This window comes from Phalacrocorax carbo, chromosome 10 (genome assembly GCF_963921805.1).
Source record: "Phalacrocorax carbo chromosome 10, bPhaCar2.1, whole genome shotgun sequence".
Taxonomy (NCBI): domain Eukaryota; kingdom Metazoa; phylum Chordata; class Aves; order Suliformes; family Phalacrocoracidae; genus Phalacrocorax; species Phalacrocorax carbo.
This window is the reverse complement of record NC_087522.1, coordinates 1,712,091-1,734,334: the sequence shown is the minus strand read 5'-3', so window position 1 is coordinate 1,734,334 and position 22,244 is coordinate 1,712,091. Positions and strand designations below refer to the sequence as shown.

The following is a 22,244-nucleotide window of genomic DNA, read 5'->3' as shown; positions in this document are numbered from 1 at the left end:
CAAGGATAAAAGCATTTTTGCAATGTCCTGTACACTTTGCGCTCTCCTGGGAGAACTGCAAAGCACTCTCACACATGCCCTTGCAAGGCAGCTGTGCCAGGAGACAGCTGGGTTTGACATGAAGCAGACTCAGATGTAACTCCCAGCTCCGCAGCAGGACCACGAGCAGGTCACCCCATCACTGCGGGCTCCCCTCTGAGCAACGGGAGTGAAGCAATGCTCCTTCCCCGGCTCAGCCTGCCCTGCCTCGTCCTGCCGCAAGCCTCTCCCGGAGCACCAGCACAACGTGACCCTCAGATTTGTATGAATAAATCCTACTTGTCTTGCTGGGTTGGGGCCACAGGTTCTTCATGATCCTGCTGAGAAGCAGGCAGCTGCCCATAGGGCGGTGTAAAACTCCCTTAGCTCTCGGCGGAGCCCGTGAGCTCAGGGTTGAAGCTGGGCAGCAGGTGTCTGCGTCCCTGCTGGCGGCTGGGGAAAAGGGGCTGCGAGAGCCTGTGCTTCAAAAGCAGCGTGGGAAAGACTGGTCCCTGAGCCCTGCACAAGACCGAGCAAAGAGCTCGGGACACCCCAGATGACACGGCAGTCCCTACCCAGCCACTGCTCACCCGCACTCCCTCTGCTCCTGTGCCTGTGCCCCATTCCCGGAGCAGACAGAGGAGGTGATGCTGCGCATGCCTGCAGGATGCACGGCCAGGGCGTCCCAACCACAGCCAGGGCGTCCCAACCACGGCCAGGGCGTCCCAACCACGACCAGGGCGTCCCAACCACGGCCAGGGCGTCCCAACCACGGCCAGGGAGTCCCAACCACGGCCAGGGTGTCCCAACCACAGCCAGGGAGTCCCAACCACGGCCAGGGTGTCCCAACCACGGCCAGGGCGTCCCAACCACGGCCAGGGCATCCCAACCACGGCCAGGGCATCACAACCATGGCCAGGGCATCCCAACCACAGCCAGGGAGTCCCAACCACGGCCAGGGCATCCCAACCACGGCCAGGGCGTCCCAACCACGGCCAGGGCATCACAACCACGGCCAGGGCATCACAACCACGGCCAGGGAGTCCCAACCACGGCCAGGGCGTCCCAACCACGGCCAGGGCGTCCCAACCACGGCCAGGGCATCCCAACCACGGCCAGGGCGTCACAACCACGGTCAGGGCGTCCCAACCACGGCCAGGGCATCCCAACCACAGCCAGGGCATCCCAACCACGGCCAGGGCGTCCCAACCACGGCCAGGGCATCCCAACCACGGCCAGGGCGTCCCAACCACGGCCAGGGCATCACAACCACGGCCAGGGCATCACAACCACGGCCAGGGCATCACAACCACGGCCAGGGCGTCCCAACCACGGCCAGGGCGTCCCAACCACAGCCAGGGAGTCCCAACCACGACCAGGGCGTCCCAACCACAGCCAGGGAGTCCCAACCACGGCCAGGGTGTCCCAACCACAGCCAGGGAGTCCCAACCACGGCCAGGGCATCACAACCATGGCCAGGGCGTCCCAACCACGGCCAGGGCATCCCAACCACGGCCAGGGCATCCCAACCACGGCCAGGGCATCACAACCACGGTCAGGGCGTCCCAACCACGGCCAGGGCGTCCCAACCACGGCCAGGGCGTCCCAACCATGGCCAGGGCATCACCACCATGGCCAGGGCATCACAACATGGCCAGGGCATCACCACCGTGGCCAGGGCATCCCAACCATGACCAGGGCATCACCACTGTGGCCAGTGCATTCCCACCCTCCCAGGTGGGAGCTGTCTGCAGGGCAGCTGAGACTCAAAGCGCAGCTCCTCGGATCCCCACAGCCAGCAGCTTTCCGCAGACTTTCCCAAATATGGTTATAAAGTCAGATCAGGGATGAAGCCATTCAAACAGAGGGGACGTGTTACCTCATGGAGCGACGTCATGTTCTGGCAGGGCTGGCTCACAGGCAATGGCATCATGCGCTCCATCCCTCTCGTCCCCGGCCGGGAGGGCTGGGTGGGGGCTTTTTCACACAAGAGGCTCCCAGGAACCAGAGCGCTGGTGTCTGCGCAGGGACCCACAGCACAGCTCATTTTACAAGTTATTCTTAGACTGCCACTGACTTCATCGCCTCATTCCCAACACCGAACAATGGAGCCAAAGGCGAGGGGAGCACTGGGGAGTCACCAGGGGCCTCCTGTGCTTGTGGAGGTCACCAAGAGCCTCTGCAAGGCGCTCCGGTGGGATGAGGAGCTGGCTACAGGGACGGCCACCATTATGAGAGAGGCTTTTCATGCCAGGTCTCACCTTCTGAGCCACATGAGTCACCAGGAGCCAGCAGTGACCAGAGCTGGCACTGGACGTGGTCCTCCCCTCCACTGCCAAGAGGTGACTTAATGTGGCATCAAATAAGGCTTGAAACATCGGGCATCACCCAGCCCTGCTCTGCCTCTGTAACATCACACTTAAAAGATGAGAACAGAGAAGACCTTCAGCTTGGGAAAGCAGCAGCCCAAATATTTAAATAAAGTTAATGTCCATAATTAGTGCTGCACATAAACAAGCTGTCTGCAGTTTCATCCAGCTAAATGTCAGCCCTGCAAATATACATTTGTTTCATGGAAAGTTTGCAAGGAAACCAAAGATTCAATAAAACCAAGTATCTTCCCAGGACACATGGCAGAGTTCAAGAAAGCAGACCATGTTAGATGCCTGCAGCCCAAGTCCAACCACGTTCCACGCAGATACCCGCTTCTTCCCCGAAAAAGCATCCATCGAGGGAGCGCCCGGGTCCTGCGGCATTGCATGCCAACATACCGCTCCTTCAGTGCCCAGCTCCGGTCTCTCGAAAACACAGAGTGTTTCCAAGTCAGCATGTTCAGAGCCCAGTGATATTTTATTTTACCATGAAAAGTGAGCCCTCTGCAAGCTGTAATTTAGGAATTACGCAGCTGAGCTACTCAGTGCTTACTCTTCCTCACAGAAAGTCAAGAGTTTTCAATAAATGTTTAGGTAATGTTGATATTAATTCTCCACCGGGACAGGGGATGGAGTACATAACCTTTAGGTCCTGTTTTTTTATTATCCTATTTTTATTTATTTTAATGTGATGCCTTTGCTTGAATAGCTATCCTTTAGGGATATTATTTCTCTGTGAGAAATAATAAAACCACAACGCTATTTTTCCCCAGCACCGTAACTTCTGCTATACACAACAATCGAGAGCCACAGGCAAGGTTCATGGCATGCAGGAGGCTCGGGATGCTCTTGAACCGACATCGCTGAGCTGACACAGGAGCTGGAGCCGAGAGACACCGAGAACTCCGACAAAGTCTTCTCCAAAGCACACGTCCAGTCTGCAAACACTGACACAGTATGAAAAAATATTTGCATAGCCTCTTCCTCGGAAACCTTCTGGGGCATCCGTGTTTTGTATCCCAAAAGGAACAGCGGAACAACTGGGCATCAGTACAGCACGAGAACTGTGAACCAGGATCCTCCTGATCATCTGAAATGCCCTGGTGAGATCTGTAAAAAACTTAATGCCGCTTCCTGCTTGACTTCAGACCGCGAGCCAGCTGAGCGAGAGTGAGACTGATAAGGCAGCACCAGATCAAAAGTAATTTTTTCAAACGGTTGGGAAATACTTCTCTCATTTCTCACACTGGGAGAACAGTCAGTGCGTTGTCAGGCCCCGCACGCAAACAGGGAAACAAAGCCACGAGGGAACAAAACACGGCATTTATGGGGATTCACAAAGCATCGAGGACTTAGGAGTAACATCACCTACCAGCCAAAGCCACGCACGCGTGGCAGGTAGAGCGGACACGAAGAGGGCACCCCGGATCCAAACCAGTGTGAGAACAGACGGGGAAAGTCTCACGGCCAAATGCCACAGCGTCGCTGTGTCCCTTTACCCCTCCGGGCGCGGGAGCAGCCTGGGGTGGGCACAGCACGCTCCCCGCTCTGGACCTCCCGCTGTCGGAGCAGCGCAAAGGCGACGCGGACCTAACAAAGATATTGCGGCCATTTCCTCCGCGGGCATTTGCAAAGTTTGAGCTCCAGCTCCCAGGGTCCTGCTCCAAAATCCCCCAGCCCATAGCTCCCGCCGGGCCCGGGGAGCGGAGGGGAGCGGCGGTGCCACCAGCCTGGCTCCCCAGGCTCTGGCACAGACCCGCCAGCATCGCCCCGGAGCCGAAACGGACCCGACTTTCCACCCACCCTTGGTAACGCCGGCCCCATAGCCAGATCTCAACAGTTGCGTCCCGTGGGCGATAACACTCCCCCAAATGCTTTCCCTTTTGAGGCTGACGGTACAAATTCCTTCGACTTTTAACTAACAGCAATCTCTAACAGACAAGCAAGTTTTCCAAGTTCCTACGTGGTTGCTTAAGAAAAACATTTTTGTGTGTATTTCAGCCCTGTCTGTCCACTGATTTTCATCTCCGATAGGTTATACCAACCGCGTTTCTTTTCATTTAAGAGACTCCCTATTCCAGGCTCTCACCAACACCCTTGAGGGCAAAGCACGGGATGCTAACTAAAGACAGCTGAGATGGGGAAAAGGCCGAGTAAAGACGAGGAAGACTCAGCCAGGTCCAGGCCTGGCAGTGCGTTATTAGCGATGGAGAACAACTTTCAGCAACATGTTGCAGCACAGCCTGTGCTGGAGAGCTGCTGAGCCCCTCACTTATTTTCTTCTTCTCCAGAGAGGAAACTTTGGGATTTTGGGCAGTCACATTAGCACTTGAAATGTGTAAAAATAGCACAAAGTAAATGGTGCCGCTCTGTGAAAACAATGATGCTGAGCACAACCACAGAGTTCACAGCCCACTGCCTGCGACAGAAAATCCACAAACCAGGGGAGCCTGAAGCAAAAAGAAAAGTGCAGCATGTTCAGGACACAAGACCTGGCCAAACCACGGCTGCAGCACAATCCGGTTTGTGCTTTCCTTGCAATCCTGGTGTTATGTCTGCTTTCTGTGGTCTCCTCAGTGAGGGACTGGCTCTCCAGATGTTCTGAAGCCCTGGGACCTACCCAATACATGAGCCAGTTTTGGGGAAGGGGGGAACAGGACACAAAGCTACTAACCCTTCCCTTTTGGCAGCCGCCTTCTCCCACTAACAAAGAGCAACGGGAATGACTCACATATTAACGTGATCATTCACCCCAACAACTCACGTACTGCAAACCATCGGGCTCCTCACAATCAACTCCTGCATGAAGCCTACGCAAGCAATCCCTCATCCTTCTAGAGAACGTTCCCGTCTTCACGTAAAGACTCCCAGGGGCGGCTCGGCCATCACCGCCTCTGGCAAGCTGTTGGGGGTTAGTCAGTTAGGCTTATTTCTGGTCTGAATTTGCTTAGCTTGTCTTACCAGGTATAGGATTCACTCTGCCTGTCCGCTAAACTGAGGGTGTCCTTCTAGTATGTTTTCTGGGTTTAACCACAATTAACCCTAGGCTGCAGTCACCTACCACATTCCTGCTGGTGCAGCAAACACCAGCTGCCTCCCACGAGACAGCCCTTCAGATACACTTTTGGCTGGATTCTATAGGATATCACTATCTCCACGAGCAAGGCCACCAGGAAATACAACCCCTCTGCTCCACAGCTCCCCGCTTACACATCCCCGGGTTGCACTAATCATTTTGGTGGCCGTATCCTTCATCCCACACCACCCCTTCCAAGACCAAGTCCTTGCCTTCCGCGAGAAGGTTCCCATCCTACACACCAGGCCTGCCTTCCTTGGTCCCAGATGTACGATCTTGCACTTGGCAGCATCGTTGCTCTTTTTTGTGACCGGGTCTCCAACCAAAGCAGAGCCCCGTTTCCTTCTCTGCGCTTTGGCACTCTCAGTACGGCATCGCTAATGATTTTTGTCTTCCTCCAGCCTCTTGACAAATACACTGTGGAGGCAGCTGGCAACCAGTCTGAGACACTTCACTGCAACACAGCTCTTCATGACGACTCCAGTTTCCCCTTACATTTTGAAGCCAGTGTTTAATCCCTTCAATATATGTAGTGCTGATTTTTTTCATTCCAATTTCTGACAAATATATGCGACATTGAGTCAAATACCCTACAGAAGTCATATGTGTATTACATCAACGTCATCATCTTCATCTACTCCATCTGTAAACTTACTTAAAAGGCAGAGGTTCGTGAGATCTATTTTCCATAAGTGAATTTTCCATGTTGATTGCCACTAATTACACTATCCCCTATAACTTCCAGCTAATGTCCATGCTATGCACTGTATTGTTTCTCCTTGGGCTAGACAATCAGGGCACCAGGCTAACTAATGTTTGTACCATCCCATTTACCTTCTGCTAACACTGGCACCGTGTTCATTTTGATCCAGTCCTTGGGAATTTCCCTGCTGCCCAAAACCCCACTAGAAGTGCACGTTAAGAGCCCAGAGGGCTCTTCAGCCAGACCTTTTAAAGTTCTTGGATGCAAAATATCTGAACTTGCTAGTTTAAGAAAGTCTAACATTAATAGCAGCTGTTTAACATCCTCTTCAGTTACTGCTGGAGTGGAAAGTGTTTCATCATCCTCATATGATACAAATACATCATCTGGCTTTTTTCCAAATAAAAAATAGAAATATTTACTGAACAGTCCTGCCTTTTCTGTATTTTCATTGATAATTTGACCAAGTCCATCTATTAAAAGACCAGTATCATTTAATTCCTTTAGTTCCCAATACACTTGAAAAACTCTTCATTCTTCTCACCCTCACTGGCCACAGACTTTTCCTTGCGTTCCTTTGCTTATCACCATTCAGTGGGCTTGAGCACCCAACACGTACTCATCGCTACCAACATCTCTCTTTCCCAGTACTGTATCATCTTCCACATTTATTTTCCACAACTGCCTTCATTTCTCCTCCAGGCTCCACCTGGATTTTATGCAGGGTGTAAGGCAAGGCAGCCCTGTATACTGATTAATACAGAGGTGCACATCAGGATCAAGGCAGACCCCATCGCCAAAACCTATCCAGCACCCCAGATGAGGTTCTCCCTAGAGATGCTGTGGGCCCAGAAGGCTCTCACTGCATTAGAGGCAGGGTTTCAAGCAACACAGCTCAGCACAGATTAAGACAGTCCAGATATACCATCTGGAGCTGCAGAAGGACGGCACCCGTCTCCAAAAGGCTGGCCTTTGTGAGCTGCAGACACGGGAACGGCCGTGCAGGAGGCACAAGGCTGGGAGCGGAGGGGAGCAGCCGGCGTGGGGCAGAGCGGGAGGACTCCAGGAGCACTGAACAGCAGGTCTACTGCCGTGTCCACGACAGACAACCCCTTTAGGGGTGCCGAGGACCTGCCGCCCCTAACAGCTTTGCTCTCCCATCCCACGTAGTAAAGACGATACTGAAAGAGAAAATTACACAAGTAATGTGTAATCTCACATTCACTTTCACTTGATTCAATCAGTCACAAGAATGAGTGATCTCCTGGATCCTCCTAAAAAATCAGGATCAGCCCCATAAGATATTCCTCAGGGGTGGCTACAGCCTTAATGTCAAGTCCCAGCTGCTGGTGTTCCCGTCTGCCAGTGGCTGTTCCATAAAAACCATATTTCAGTGTTCTCCACTCTCCATGCAAACTTTTTTTTTTTTGTTCAGTTAAATCCCATCTCTCCATTTTCTCTAACTCTGGCGCATCTACAGCAACTCTTCTTTGTCCTTGGCGTGCACACCCTTGGATACCTGCGGGATGTTATTTTGCACCCCGCAAGCCAAAGTTCTCGTAGTTCTTCCAATCCGTCTCCAGAAAACAGTAATATGTGGCACTGTGTAAAAGCCGAGCTGCAATAACAACACGCACAGCTCCCGCGGGCTGCAGAGAGGCACCTCTCCGCGACCAGCACACGTGTCCCTGCAGCCCAGCAGCAGCCCAGCCCAAAGCCTTCCGCTGCTCCAGCAGAGACGTTGGGCTTTTTACATCAACAGGGCTTTGAGCGACATGCCCGGCCCGGGTACGGCTCCACAGGGCTCTGTGTGTGTGTGTGTGTTTGTTTGTGACTTTGTGAATAGGGCTGCTTAGCACGTTGAGTCCTCCCCGTGGGGATGATGTGTTAGAGCGGATTGGCTCGCTATTCCCCGAAGGAAACATCTGCACATTCCAGACACATTTTGTAACGGGAGTGAAACCCATCCTTGAAGTGAAATTTTACAGCCTCCACAGCGCAAAATAACGATTGCTGGCAAGGACCAGTGGAAAAGTAATGTTTAAAATATTATTACAGGGAAGTGGCTGCCAGAGCCTCAAATTAATCATTTGACTTGTCTCTGGAGCGGAGCGGTGCGTTATGTAACGCTCGTCCAGCTCCAGCCCGGAGCGCGGCTCCTCTCCGGCCCCGTCCCGGTGCCCTGGTCCCCGACACCCACCGAGAGCCAGGAGGGACCGAGGGACCCGACACCCGCTGCGCTGCCACGCTGACGCTGGCCACGAGGCCAGCCGCTCCGCTCTGTGGGGTCTCCTTCAAGAGATTTCAGCCGGTCCTGGGGTCCACATTTCTTCCAGGTGCCCGATTTCTTCTCGCATTAAAGAAAACCTCAGGAGAGACAAGGACAAGGGCCATTTCTCCAGGCACCTCTGAAAAGCAGCGTGAGAGCAAAATGAGCAGCAAAGGAGCCAGAGGGAGGCTTGGCTGCTTCCCAGCGTGGCCTGCAAAGAAGGGGAAGCTATAGGTCTGCTGGTTAAACCCTTTGGGCACTGGTCTTCAGCCAACCTGGTCTGCTCCTGACAGCCACAGGGCAGGTGACAGAACAGGGACGTTATCTGCACAGCATCCTCCTCCTCGCCCCATGCTGTGCAGCGATCTCTAACTCGCAGGATCCAAATATGATAAAAATGCAACTGATGTTCAAAAAAAAAAAACCAACTAAGGCCTCTAAAGGAAAGCAGGAACACAAACAGCAGTGGATGCAGACACATCTGTGGGGTGGAAGAAACAAAATGTTTGGCAGCCTGTGCCAGCACCAGGAAGAGGAGAAGTGAAATGAGTACGTGAGGGACGCGAGTCCTGTGCTACAGCAACCAGGGAAAAGCCTGCAGGCCCTCAGGAAGGGATATTCTCTCAGGAGTATCAAGGGCAAAGCTCTGTTATTCATCAGGCTGAAGTTACCATGAACGTAGCAAGAAACTGGGCTGTTGAGGACTCCTCCATCTCCCCTAGGCCGTAGCTGCGTCAGGGGATCCACGCTTTCCAGGGGATGAGGGCTCAGCCCAGCCTGTGCCAAATCTCGCTGCCTCCCCGCAGGTACACGGCAGGAACACGGGGGTGGCGTGACCACAGCGGTGTTCGCTGGGAGCTGCGAAGGCAGAAGAGACACGGGAACGGATGACTCCTTTCAGGGAAGGCTGCGGGGAAAATGGGAGGTGAGGAGCGGCTGTGTGAGAGCGGGGAAGTCAGACCAGTGCAAGCCATGGGGCCACCACTGGGACGATTCCAGGTGGCCCAGGGAAAGGTGCCACGAAGCTGCTGTGACCCGTGTGCCGACGGGGTTCCAGCAGAAGGGTTGAGGGTCTGCAGATGACAGCTCCAGAAGCCCTGATCTCCTCCCGCTGTTTCAGGCTGGGCATCAACATCAGGCGTGACTTCTGAAAGGCTGGCCAAGGTTTTAGGTTTGCAGCATCTCTCCTACTTCTGATGGTCGCTGAAATATCTGCCAACAAATATCACCTATGCCAGTCCCTGAAGCACATCTCCTTTCCTCTCCTGGCTCACTTCCACACTCCCTGGATCCATGGGTGTTACAATATTCTGGGTTTGAAATTAGACAGATAGCCAGACAAACAGATATATACACACACAGACACAGAGCCAAACAGATATTTTATCCCCAAATGGACTTTCTTATTCAAATACATTTTATCAGATACAGAAACAATCAGCGACTGTTGTTTTAAACACCTAAATATGTGTTTCATTAAAGGATCCCAGCAGCAGTTCTGCAGGAGCTGCTGTGTCTATCAGCTAAAGAAAACACTTTCGGAGAAACTGCCTAAATGTGTAGTTACCATTCTGGTCTGCTGGGCAATAACAGATTTAGAATCAACCCTAGAGGTTTTCTCTAAGCATAAAAACCCCCCCTCAAACCTCATTAATTAAGCAGCCTAAACCAAATGGAGGTGTACAGACTGACCAGAGACTGAGGTGCTCTGCTGCCAGGTGGGGCTGCGCCTCGGGTGGTCTCCGTGCACCACACTTCCTTCCAAACCTTGACATAACAGTATTTCCACGATTCCCAGGAAAAAAGGCTTCCAATCTACTGTTTTGTTGTAAACATCCCTCTAGCACAAGGGCGCCATAATTCAAAGTCAGGCCCATGAATCCCTGTTGGAACAGAAACACTCAAGGAATTCATTAAACAGCAGTTTTGGCTGACATCATGTGCCGTAAATCACAGGGCATGGTAAAGACCCAGAACCAGTCTGTTCTGCAACTGGACAGACAGACAGAGAAAAAGGGAATGGTTTACAAGATGCCGAAGGACGTTCCCTGTGTTCCGGTGCCGATACTGATACAAGCTCCCCTGTGTTTTTTCAAATGTGGTTGTTTGGGTTGGAGGGCTCTGCTCTGAATGTTTTTGGAACATGTTCACTATAGATCCTTAAACATCCTCCTTCTGAAAACAAAAAACAATTAGAACCTGATATAGACCTGCTGGTTCCAGTGCAAAATGCATTTGCGTGCTTCTGGCATTAATAATCTGTGTGGTTGGGTTGCTTCCTTTTAGCATTAGAAAGCCTTCTGTGATGCAGTCAGAATATTTCTACTCCAAAAAATGCTGATGTTCAGAGGCCCCAAAGTAGGTACAAAGGAAAATGAGCAGCTTGCTTGGGCCTCTGCAGGGCCCCGAGCTCTGCGGCAGAGCCGCCCCCTCTACAAGACCTTGTGAACAGGCGTGGGAAACAGCAACCGATTTGTCCCCTGCGCAAGATCTCCAGAAGAATGTCGCTTTGCTGTTGCAGCGAAAGAGCTGACACTTCCTCGCGCTGCTGTAGCAAGAGGGGACGCGGGCACCGCAAGCAGACAAATTGTGGAACGACACAACGCTGCTCCTCTCCTTAGCACTGCCTCCACTGCCGGGATCGGAGCGTGGACAGGCTGAGGAGCCCCTGCCATTCTCCTTATCCTCCATCACCCAACCGATGCGGCGTCAGGTCCAAGCACAGGGGCTTCAGCAGGAGCTGACCACACGCTCCACAGAAACCGCCCACCCTTCCCTCTTGGGAGTTCCAAGGAAAAGCACGAAGATGGAAATCTCCTTTTTCTTGAGGCTCCTCCAGCAGGCAGGACAGACCCATCACCCTGAAGCCATCAGAGGAGGCTTGCTGTGGTCCCTGGCCACGCTTAGTGCTGCTTCAGCGGGCTGTCGGGCTCGGTGTCTGCAGGTACTGCTGCCAGCGCGGCGGCGGTCCTCATCAAGTCAGATCGTGCGCCAGGCTCAGGTGTAGGTGACGTACATTTCTGGTTCTCTTCTGGACCGCTGTGCACAGGAGCCTGCGCAGTGTCCTCCTCTGAACCCACCCCGGATTTCGCACTCTTGCATCACTATCAGCTAAGCTCTGGGTTTTAGTCATACCTCCCTCATCAGAGAAGATGGGCCATTCCCTGCGCAACCCATCAAAACAGCCAACCAATGTTCCTGCTAAGAAGGGTGAAGGACAAAACCACAAGAATAATAGGGAATTTTAGGACAAAACTTGTCAAGCAGCCATGGGACAAATCCAGCCCCGAAGCCAAGAGACGCACCCCAGGGATCCACTCGTTTCTACGCATTGTGCATCAAGAGATGCCAACAGCTCCTCAACGTGCAAAGGGCGTACATGGCACAACTGACACGTTAGCAGTGATACAGCTGGCACGATACAAGCCTGATGCTGCAGAAAGGAAGGGTTTGGATCTCACAGGTTAAACAGGACTCACACATCTAAAACTCTACCCATTGCTTGGAAAATTTAAACTCCAGATAGGAGAGAGCCAAAGCTTTAACATGATCTGCCTGGGACAAGTAACTGCCCACACTTCTGCCAAATATTAATGGCTGATAAATCCACTATGCAACATATCTGGAGGTATGGGGTGGAGAGCAAAGGACAAATCCCTGGAAAGAGCTCTGGAAGAATGCTCCGGTCAAGTCATCAGTTTATCCTGGAAAGATGCAGCTGACCTCGAGATAACCTGCTTTTACATGGCTCCCCTCAGCTCAACTCTTCCCCTTGGCATGGACTGACCTCTACCTGTCCAGAGCAATGAAAATAATTTAGCTCCAACCTCTGGCTCACTCAAAGACCCCTTGGGCTTGCCTCTGCCGGCTGTAAGCCAGCTTCTGTGCTGCCTTACTGCAGCCCACAAGGCCTTCAGCACCTGCAGGCTCTTCCTACTACCTGCTGCCTAGAAGGGCTCAGCTGCAGTCCGAGTGGACAAGCTGGGCTGTGCTCAAAAGCCACCACTGGCTGATGAAGAAGAAGGTGTGTGCTTCTGAGGGAGAAATTCCATGCTGCCTTGGGGAAAGGCACCCTGACCCTTCACAACTTCCACAGCTCGATGCCAGGCATCACCCCCTGTCCTGGCACTTCTACTATCCCTACATGTATGTAAGTCGCACACACTTTCAGGTCAAGAACAAGTTATCCCTAGAGCATTTGTTTCAACTCAGCCTAAGGAAAAACAGGAGGAACTCACAGCAGCCATTCCACAGCGTACAGGGAAGAGGCTCGAAGGTCCCAGTCTGCTTCCCAGAGGAACCACAGTGGGCACGGAGCTGGTGCGACAGGCTGGCTGTACCCACATCCCTCTCCTCACGAGGAGGGGCCTGTTTCTGCAGACTCCTTTCTCTGATCAGCTTTGGAAAAGGGATGTGTCTCCCTCAAAGCAAACATATAATGGAAACGCAGACGGTCTGGTTTTGTAGTGAGGGAATCACAGAAAAGATAATTCCATTCACTTCAGACTACAGGTCATGTCGGTGATCTGTTAAAGGGAAGATCGCGATGGTGTCTGCTCCCTTCTCCCACAGGACCAACGCCTACAATCCTCTTTTTAAAACGCCATTATGTGGAATAAACTGTCCAGGGAGGGGAAAAAAAAAACAAAACCCTTGCAACTCTGCTAATCTTCCTAATGATTTAATACCTGTGAATACTACTGGGAGGTATTCCTTTCCTGATCGCATTAAAAGCTGTCATATTACACATCTCACCATGCTTCAGCATCCTACTGTGGATTTTTTTTTTTTTAAAACAAAGCCAATTTCTCTGGAGGGTGAGTAGGGGTTTTAGCTCCCACTGCCCCCTCCAATTTTAAAAGATCTTCTAAATGCCCGCCCGGGGGATTCCAATAAGTCCTGGCACAGATCCTCCAAATAGTAGCAAAGCTAAACAGGGTATGGCTGTTATTGTAGAGATCGCTCACTGCCAGCACAAATACACAGAGTGGACCATTCAACCTTTTACAGCAGGAAAGTCACGGACAGTTGATGATTCACAATCAGCATATTTTCTTCTACTACAGCACCCTTTTTCTTTAATTATTATTTCTTTCCGGCAAGCATCCCTTCCCTGCGCCTTTTGCGATGCTTTTCCCCCCAGTTTCTTAATCGTATTAGCAAGAACAGGCACGGGACATCCCAGAGCCTGCAGTTTGATTTCTGCATCTGCTCAAGACGCCGTGTGCCGCAGCCCTGGTGAGAAGTCCCAGGCGAAGGCTGCTGTGGTTCAGCTAGCCAGGGTTAAGCATTCCCCCACGCACAAGACCAGAACAAGGCCTGCGAAACACTCCTGTCCCCCTCAAGACCTCAGAATAAGGCTGAAGTGGTTTCATGGGCCGTGTTTGTGCTGGCTCTGTGCCCGGGGGTGAACCTCACCAACGGCAGCCTATGCTATGTATTTTTTCCCTTTTCATACGCAAAGCCAAGAGACATTTCTTTCACAGGTCAATATGTACAGGCACGTCAAACTGTAAAATCTGTTAAATCATTGCCTACTGCCCACGCCGGCGTGGGCTGGGACTGACACAGTGGCTGAGGGGCTCAGCACCCCATGGCGCTCCCAGCCCCCCCAGTCACCGAGGCGGTGCCAAAGGCTCGCAGGGGACAGAGCACGGGTACCCGAAGGTCTGCCCCAGCACAGCCTGGCCCATCTCTCCTCCGCTTCAGTTTCAAATGGCTGCAGCAAAGGGGTTTTTCCCCAGGAGCTGATTCTTCCTCCCAGAAATCTTTACTTGATTAGTCAGCTTAAATCTTCCTCAGTTCAGGGTTTCCCCGAAGTTCCCAGGCACAGGTCCTCTGACGACTCACCTTAATGACAGGCTGTCTAACACCCACAGCCATTGCACATCACACAGTTGTCAAAGCACACACCGAGAAAGAAGAAAGGAACCATCAGAGACCCAACAGGGCACATGTCACCGGAGCAGGCACAGACAGTTAGAATAAAAAAAAGTTACACCTCTTCAACTTCACAGATTTATTTTCTACTGTAAATGAATTGATTTTGTTGTTGTTTCACTTTCTGTTGAGTCAAACAGAACCCAAAGTTGCGTCCCGTCTCTGGCACAGCGCTACTCAAAGTGAAACATGGTTGAGGGGTCTTTGGGGACGCTGATGCTTCGCTTCAGGTTCAGGCAACTGTCTTGGGGTACGTCTTGATTTAATGATTAAATACAAAATTACTCTACCCTATTCTTCTACCCTACGCTGAAGATAAAAACCACGAGGGTGATTGTGTAAGAAGGTGTTAGTGGTAAATACAAACCACCAGTAAATTTGCTTTTTTTTAAAATGGAAAGAAGAGCATGAACTGAAGCAAAGCTAAGCCCAATAAAATACTAAGGACAGAGTGCCCCCAACAAGTGGAGGCTCGTGGCCCGCTCTCCTGTGCCGTGTGGCAGGCGAAGCGGGCACCAGCGTGCTCTGCGCCCTGCTAGCACCATCCACGGCCTCTGCTCCGGGTGCCGCAGAGACTGGAAGGTTACCAAGAGCAGGCTTGGCACAGCAGGACACGTAAATTCAGTCTGATCCCTTCTTAGGCTCCATACGGAGACTCTGGGGAGTTTCAGTAAACATCCCTGGTAATCTTTGGACGCCACAGCGATGTCAAGAAGTATCACATTCATAAATCAGACCTTACATCAGCTCTGCTGGCAGAAAGAACATTTGCCCCGTTCTCGAGGCGCACCGAGCCTTACACGGCACCATCATTTCTCAGGATTTATGGTAGACACCGAGTTAAGCTGCATTTTTGGTCTTATGTTAAAGCACCTTCTTGCCAAGGCTAAAAATTGCTCCATGGTGTAATCACAAACTGAGGCAGAAGAACGAAATAACAAATTTCATTCCCATATAATAATAACAAGTTACGTTTCCATAGCACCCCTCTTCCTCTCGGATCCAAAAGAACATCACCAATTTAACTCACTGCAGCACGCTCTGTGCACAGGGATTATGCAATCCACCCCTGAAATACAGCCACTGCTCTTTGAGGGTGAAATCAGCATTAAAGCAGAGTTTAAGATGGAAAGAGGAATCGCCAGTGAACTAGGCAAGGGACGCCGTGGAGCAAGAACTGAACCCTCCGTCGTGCTGCTGACCAGGACCCACGGCCTGCCCTCTGCAGACCTGTCAGAGGAGACGTGCTGCTTTTTGCTGACAAGACTATGCCCAGATCTCTCCGGGACAATGACAAGCGCTGGAACCCCCGCTCTTTAGCAGCCAACGGGGGAGCACGTCTGTGCCATCCCCAGCTCAGCTCGGGGCCGTGCTGCCCCGACAGACTGCCAGGCACCTTGTGCGTGCCTGGGAGAGCAGAGCGGCTGGGAACGCTGCTCTCCAGCAGACAGGGAAACCACGGCCCAGGCACCTGTGGTCAGAAAAGGTCCTGGGTCACGCACTAAAAGACAAAACCAGTCCCTTATTTGGCTAAGTCATGCTGGGATCGCTGCCCAGTCATGCCTATTCAAACAGTGTCAACCCACGCTGATTGCACCCCTCCCTCTGTCTCGCAACACAAACAGCAGCCTAGACATGCTGGAAGCTGTGCTTTGTGTTAGTCGGTGGGTTCAGGAAACAAGGACCCCCAGGCTTCTCCCAATAAGTAGTCTGTCTGTCCCATCTCACCCCTTGGAAGGCTGTCAAAGAGCTACTGTTTCCCTCAAAATAAATTAAAAAAATAAAATAAAATTACGAGCATGTAAGGAGTCTAAGTATAGCAGTGACTGGGGAGGGACTTCATGCAGGCAGGGGGACCACGGAGTATGTGATGCAGAGCTCCCCAGCCCTGCGCACACGTCTGATCTCAAGGCAGACTGAGCTACAGACTGCCTTTGCTCCATTTTCCCTTTCCAACATTTTCCACACCCTCCTGCCAAGAAAACTCCGAGAGCTGCCTGCCATGTCTGGCAAACGCTTCCTCCTGCAGAGTCCTCCCAGTGAGCACAGGCACGCACACGGAGGGACCCGCACCAGGGCTGGCCGCTGCGGCACTGCTCAGCGGCGCCGTGGGACATCTGCAAAGCTCCGTCCTCCCTCCTCACCAAGGGGCTGAGACTCTTCTGGTAGCCTAGAGAGGAAAGGCTCGGGGAGAGCAAGGGGTGACTCTGAAGTATATTAGGCATTTTGGGTCCTTCGGAGGGAGGCCAGCTGCCCAGCTCCTACGGGGTTTGGAAGCTTTCTAAGACAGAAGGACCATGGCGAGGTTTACAGCAGATGAAGTGAAGAGGGAAGGCAATGCACTGGAAACGAGACAGCCATCACTTGCTCATGCACAGGCCTGGGCTTTAACGCAGGAAGGGGTTTGTACTTGTGACTAGTGTTCCTCCGTATCACGCAAAGGCAGATCTGGTCTCGGTGGCCTGAGCATGGATTTCATATATTTTTATTACATTCAGAATCATCAAATACCATGACATGTCTGTGAAGCTACCTGGAGTCCCAGCTCCTACGTTCAGCATAATTTGAGCAAATAAATATTTGCATCTGTGTCTTGTGAGTTTGGGTTTTTTTAATTTCCTGCTGCGTGAAATAGGAGGAGCAATAAAATCAAATCCTTGGAAACAAATGACAACTGTTTAAAGGAGTAAAAAAAAAAAAAAAATTCCCAATGCCTTCCTAGCCTGCGTATACCACAGCTACTACACACATGGCTGCTTACACAGGTAGAAGAACTGGCTCCAAGTCCGGACGTCCTCACTTTTATGGGTTTAAATTGGATCCCACTAGGTGTTTAACGCCATTGTTGAACTGCTAACGCATTCTGCAGCATGACTAACACCAGCTAGGTTATTTTTCAGTCTCATTTGGCTTTTTTTTGGCTGTCATAGCAGACAGGAGAGCGGAGCAGAGCAGCAGAGTAACAGGCGAGTGACAAACAGGGTGCTGGATGTGCAGGGATAAGAGTTCACCAGCAAATCTGTGACTGAAGAGGTATAGGGGCAAGCTGCTGCATTCCCTGACTCGGCGACCAAAAGCAGCGTGCAAATATGACTTTCTCTCAGATAGAGGGCAACTGCAACTGATGTAGCAGAGTAAGACAGGATGGCAGAAGGAAAAAGATGCAGACCTACAGGCCTGTAGTCTGTAACAGAAGTTAAAGGAGGAAGGTGACTTTTCCCATGAGGCTGGCTTCAGCCCTCAGCAAAGAGCTGCAGGACCTTTCCTGACTTAGGCTCTTCTGTACTTGTACTGATGCTCCTGAAAGCAATATTCTGCCCTGTGCTTAAAAGAGACCAGCAGACTCCGGTCAGCTGCACGCACTAAACTGGCCAGGACCTGGCAGCAGGGGCAGAGACGGGCCCAGGAAGCAGGAGGCAGGCAGTGGCTTACGAAACACCCTATGGAACCAACACTTTCCCCTACCAGGAAAAGTCTTTCGCAACTGGATGTCTCTGAACCATGGATTCGGGTGATTTCAGAACTCTCCCTCCATGACCTCTCCCCCTCCTTGCCAGTCTGTGGCTTCATCTTAATGGAGGAGGCAAACTGGGTTGGGAACATCACTAATAGCATGGAAAGAAATGGGAGAGACTTCCCAAGAAATGCAGCCACAGAGCCGGTTCCAGGAGCCCCTCCCTGCACAACAGCAGCTCCCAGAGGATCCTGGAAACGGCCAGCATGTTCATCTTACCTGGGGTCTTAGAAGTCTCAAAAAAAGCCCTGCAAGAAACTAAATTAAATCCATCCTTTTCTTGTAATAACCTACCTCTCTAGATGTGAAAACAGCCCCTACCCTACAACTACTGGCTCCTAAGAGGGGAACAGAGCTACAGCAAGATTTCCCCATCTAACGGCATCTGTACTCTTAGACAAATTTTCCTTAGTTCAACATATCATCAAACACACTTGAAAATGCTCCCTCTGCTCTCCCGCTAACTATGCTGTCTAATGAGATTCCACGTGGGGAGTCTTGGTAACTTACAGTGAGCAATTAGAGGGTGTAGTTCCAAATTGGAAACAATCAGCTACACAAGCAATCCATCCACGTCTATTATGTGCAGACACCCCGGGGGCTGGCACGAGCCGTTAGACTTGGCATGCAAAGGCTCACAAGTTCTACCGGCACAGGAAAAGTCGGAATCTGCTCTCCCACCTATGTACTCCTGGCGTGGGTTTACAGCACGCAGCTGAACAACACTGTGATCTTTGCCACGACACAGATCAGAATCAGGCTTCAAGACACAATTTTTCACCAGAGTCCTGAGAAGGAGCGAGAAAAATATTGGTAAGATATCCCTCTGAGGCTGGAAGAACTGAAGAGACCTCTGAAATCAAAGAGGGAGCTGGAGGAACTTGCCCTTCCCATTAAATACTTTGCAGTATTTGAATTTGATGCTACCCACTAAATAGATCCTGAACCTGCAGGTCCCAGTTACAGTCAGACCTCTCGGGTCCAGCCAGCACTCTCGAGGAAGACAGCAGATCTGTCACAGTTGGGCACATCACATCCCCAACTCTGCAACCACCCTGTAACCACCAGCCCCAACTCTACAGAGGCAAAAGCCACAAGCTCAGGGATAAAATTTCTCAAGGTCTCAGTGGTGTTTGGGAGGTGAATCAGGGCTGGGAGGAAGAGGAAGGCAGAGTCAGATTCCTGGATCGAAGGCCAGCTCCATCTGGCACAGTATTCAGTTCAGCCTTGGGCTACCTACAGATTAAATATTTACCTCTAAACAGCAGAAATGTCATACAATCCAACTGATCACATGATAAATCCTCTAAAAATGACCCTCCACATTTCAGCTGCCTCTTTACCAACCTCAAAGCCTGTGTCAACCTCGCTTGAATCCTAACCAATTCCAGTATCTAGTCCCATGGTATATGGCTCTAGATGTCCCACTTTTACCCCAAAAAAGGACTTAGAAGATATACTCAGCCTTGCTGTAAGAGAAGTGGTGGGTTCCCTAAAGTTGTCTCCTGCAATCATGACATTAAATTATAATCTCTGCTTCTTTCCTTCCCTTTTATTTTGCTGAAGTATTTTTTCTTCCTTTGCATCTCCTTACTGAGAAGTACCGATGCCTCCAAATATCTCCTACGTGGGACTTCAGGCTCAAAACCGAGACGGCAACAACATTTGGCCTTTTTTGGTTTATTTTTAATCTCAAGATTTATGAGAGGTAGCTGACTCATATTTTGGCTGGCAAGGCTGGACTCTGGTAAGTAATTACATCCTCACTATTTTATTAATTAAGGTAAGTTTTACCATTTCTGTTTGAGGTGTGGGCGATGCCACCGACTGCTGCAAGAAAAACACAGATCTTTGCCTTGGGTCTCAGGCAGGTGAAAGGCCAGGCACTTCCTTCTTCCATCTCTGGCCCAGGCATCCAAAGTGAAAGATGCAGATATATTGAATTTCCCAGCAGTGCTCAGCTCTATCAGGTTATTCAAGCATCTCCTGCCACAGGGGAGCTCCACCCTCAGCAAGAAGCAAGAAATCCTACACACACCAGGGCTACTGTGACTTGTTAAGCATGGTTTTGCTTCACATACCCGGATTTCCTTTCCAGCAATGCACCAAAAAAAATGACTGAGGAGAGAGTTTGTAGCTAAGGAATTCAGTGAATGATTAACTCCATCCTACCTATTAACCATTGCTCTCCATGCCTTGCAGAAACCCCAGTCCCAGGTAGCAAAGCCATGCCAAAATCTGATACTGGGTTGGTTTTGCTTGCAGAGTGGTCAGGTGATGCAGATGGTTCTAGCTTTGAGTTAAAACACATTAAGTGCAGTAATGATTAATCCAGAACCCCGGCAAAAATTCATGATGAAATGTTGCTCTCCCCTTTCCAAAATGAACCACATCTCAGCCATGCCGTGCTGCCTTTGGGACTAGGACAAGAGAGAGAATGCAGCCCTGCCAGTCTTAAGATGCTGCAGACCAGTGGCAGCTAGATGCGTGTGCACCCCCAGCAAGTCATCTCACGCGGCAAGATCTTCATGTCAGATTGGCCCCATGTGCACGTGCAAGCCCACGTGTTTATCTCACTCAGCTGCACCCCAGAAGATTGGGAGGGCTCCGTGCCGGGCTCAGTCACAAACTCTCTGTATGACCTCAGGCAACTCCCTTACTCTCTATGAGTTAAAGCTTTTACAGCCTTACCCAGCTGAAAAACAGGAAGACTTCCTTCTTCTTTTGCCTTGTCTATTTTTATTACAAGATCCTGAGGATAGGATAAGGTCTGTTTTCAGTACACTTGCGTGCGGTACGCAGCGCTATGAGGTCCCAATCCTGCCCAGGACGTGCAGCACAACACATGTAAAAAACAGTTCCTAGAGCTTTGGGTCTTTTCTGCAAACCCACAGATACCATGGTACCATGCAGTAGAGATACAACCGAATTTCTGCATTTTAATTGGGCTTTCTGGTACCTTCACATACAAAAAGATGACAGCACTGCTGACATGTCAGGAGTTTACTCCCCTGCTGCTTCTTCAGCACCCAATGACTAGCAGTAGGCAAGAAGCCTGGAAGTCCTGCTCTGCTGTCAGGACAGAAAGTCTTTGGGTCTCACATTAAAAGTTCATAATTTCCTCCCACTAGAAGAAGAAGAACTGTACAGTTTCGCAGGCATCTGCTGAAAGCCACTCACCACCAGAGCCTGTCACCAAAGTCCCTGGCATGGAGAGCAACACGTGAGTAAATGGCTCTTGCTCTCCCACTGCTGTGCCTGGGTTTCATCAGTGAGTGACACTGAGCCACCCGTGCAACCTCAGCCCATGCACCACAACAGGTATCTGCTTGGGCTTTCAACACCAGGACCTTCACGGTGCACACTCCAAACAGGGAGATACCAGCTAAAACTGTACATTGAGGTCTGAAATTCAGGGATTCCCATTATCCCAAGACCCAGAAACCTGTTCTTGAAGTATGGCAGACAGGGTACTTCATAGCGTGCACACAGGTGGGATTTAGGAGCAGCCCTTGCTCAGCACAACATGGTGCATCTGAAAGGGTAGGTGGGAAGGATTAAACACTCCTGTGCAGAAGCCAGGACCTGACGCTGCAACGCCAAGACTCCCATCTGTCTGTGGCCCATGCAGAAACAGTAAAACAACACAAGTTCCCCACGGTCTTTAATTCTGTAGATTAATTCAGTAATATAAATCTGACGGGACCGTTCTCATGGCCACACCAGACACTTGCCCTTATGCTGATCCTCTTCCACTCACACTGCCACCAATCGCAAACTCTTTTCTTCCCCATAGGTGGCCAACCATGGCTTCGCTACTGCCAGACAGCCCATGAGCCGGCAAGAATTAGGACCCCAAGAAGTTAAAAGAAACAAGTGTAAAAGTTGAGCTGCAGCCAGGAGAATTGGGACCCATCCCTGCCACAGGCCTGTGTCTCATCCCAACAGTAAGCTCAAGCTCCTGCTGAGGGCTTTTTTGCTCTAGATTCAATAAAGAAAAAAAAAATGCTGCTGCTGAAATGTGTTTTGTATTGTAAAAGACCGAACCCCTCCCCTCTGGAAGGCCGTGCTCCAGGCTGCAGTGGCAGCAGCGCAGCGGAGACGGGGCTCTTCATGCCCTGCGCTGAGTTTGATTAGGCAGAGGATCAAGACATCCTCAAACTCCCAGTCGGAATACCGAAACGCAGCCCCTAAGGAGGAGGAAAGGGCTAGTCTCCTCTCCCTCTAATCAACCATCATTAAACAAACAACTAACAGCGGGGATCTTGTAGTATGCACTACAGCCAAGAGCTACCGACCGCCTGATCCCGAACCCGCACCGCGGCGGTGTCAGCAGGGCCAGCTCCGCAGCC

At 51.1% G+C, this 22,244-nt stretch overlaps 1 protein-coding gene and 1 long non-coding RNA gene across 3 annotated transcripts in view; one reads left to right on the top strand and one right to left on the bottom strand.

Moving 5' to 3' along the window:
- Positions 1 to 22,244, bottom strand: part of PKD1 (polycystin 1, transient receptor potential channel interacting) — a 100,579-nt gene that overhangs the window by 65,006 nt on the left and 13,329 nt on the right. The window lies entirely within an intron of this gene.
- Positions 19,217 to 21,892, top strand: LOC135315105 (uncharacterized). Its single transcript, XR_010374550.1, has 3 exons — positions 19,217 to 19,363; positions 19,459 to 19,639; positions 21,689 to 21,892. It is a non-coding gene; the product is annotated as an uncharacterized LOC135315105 (long non-coding RNA).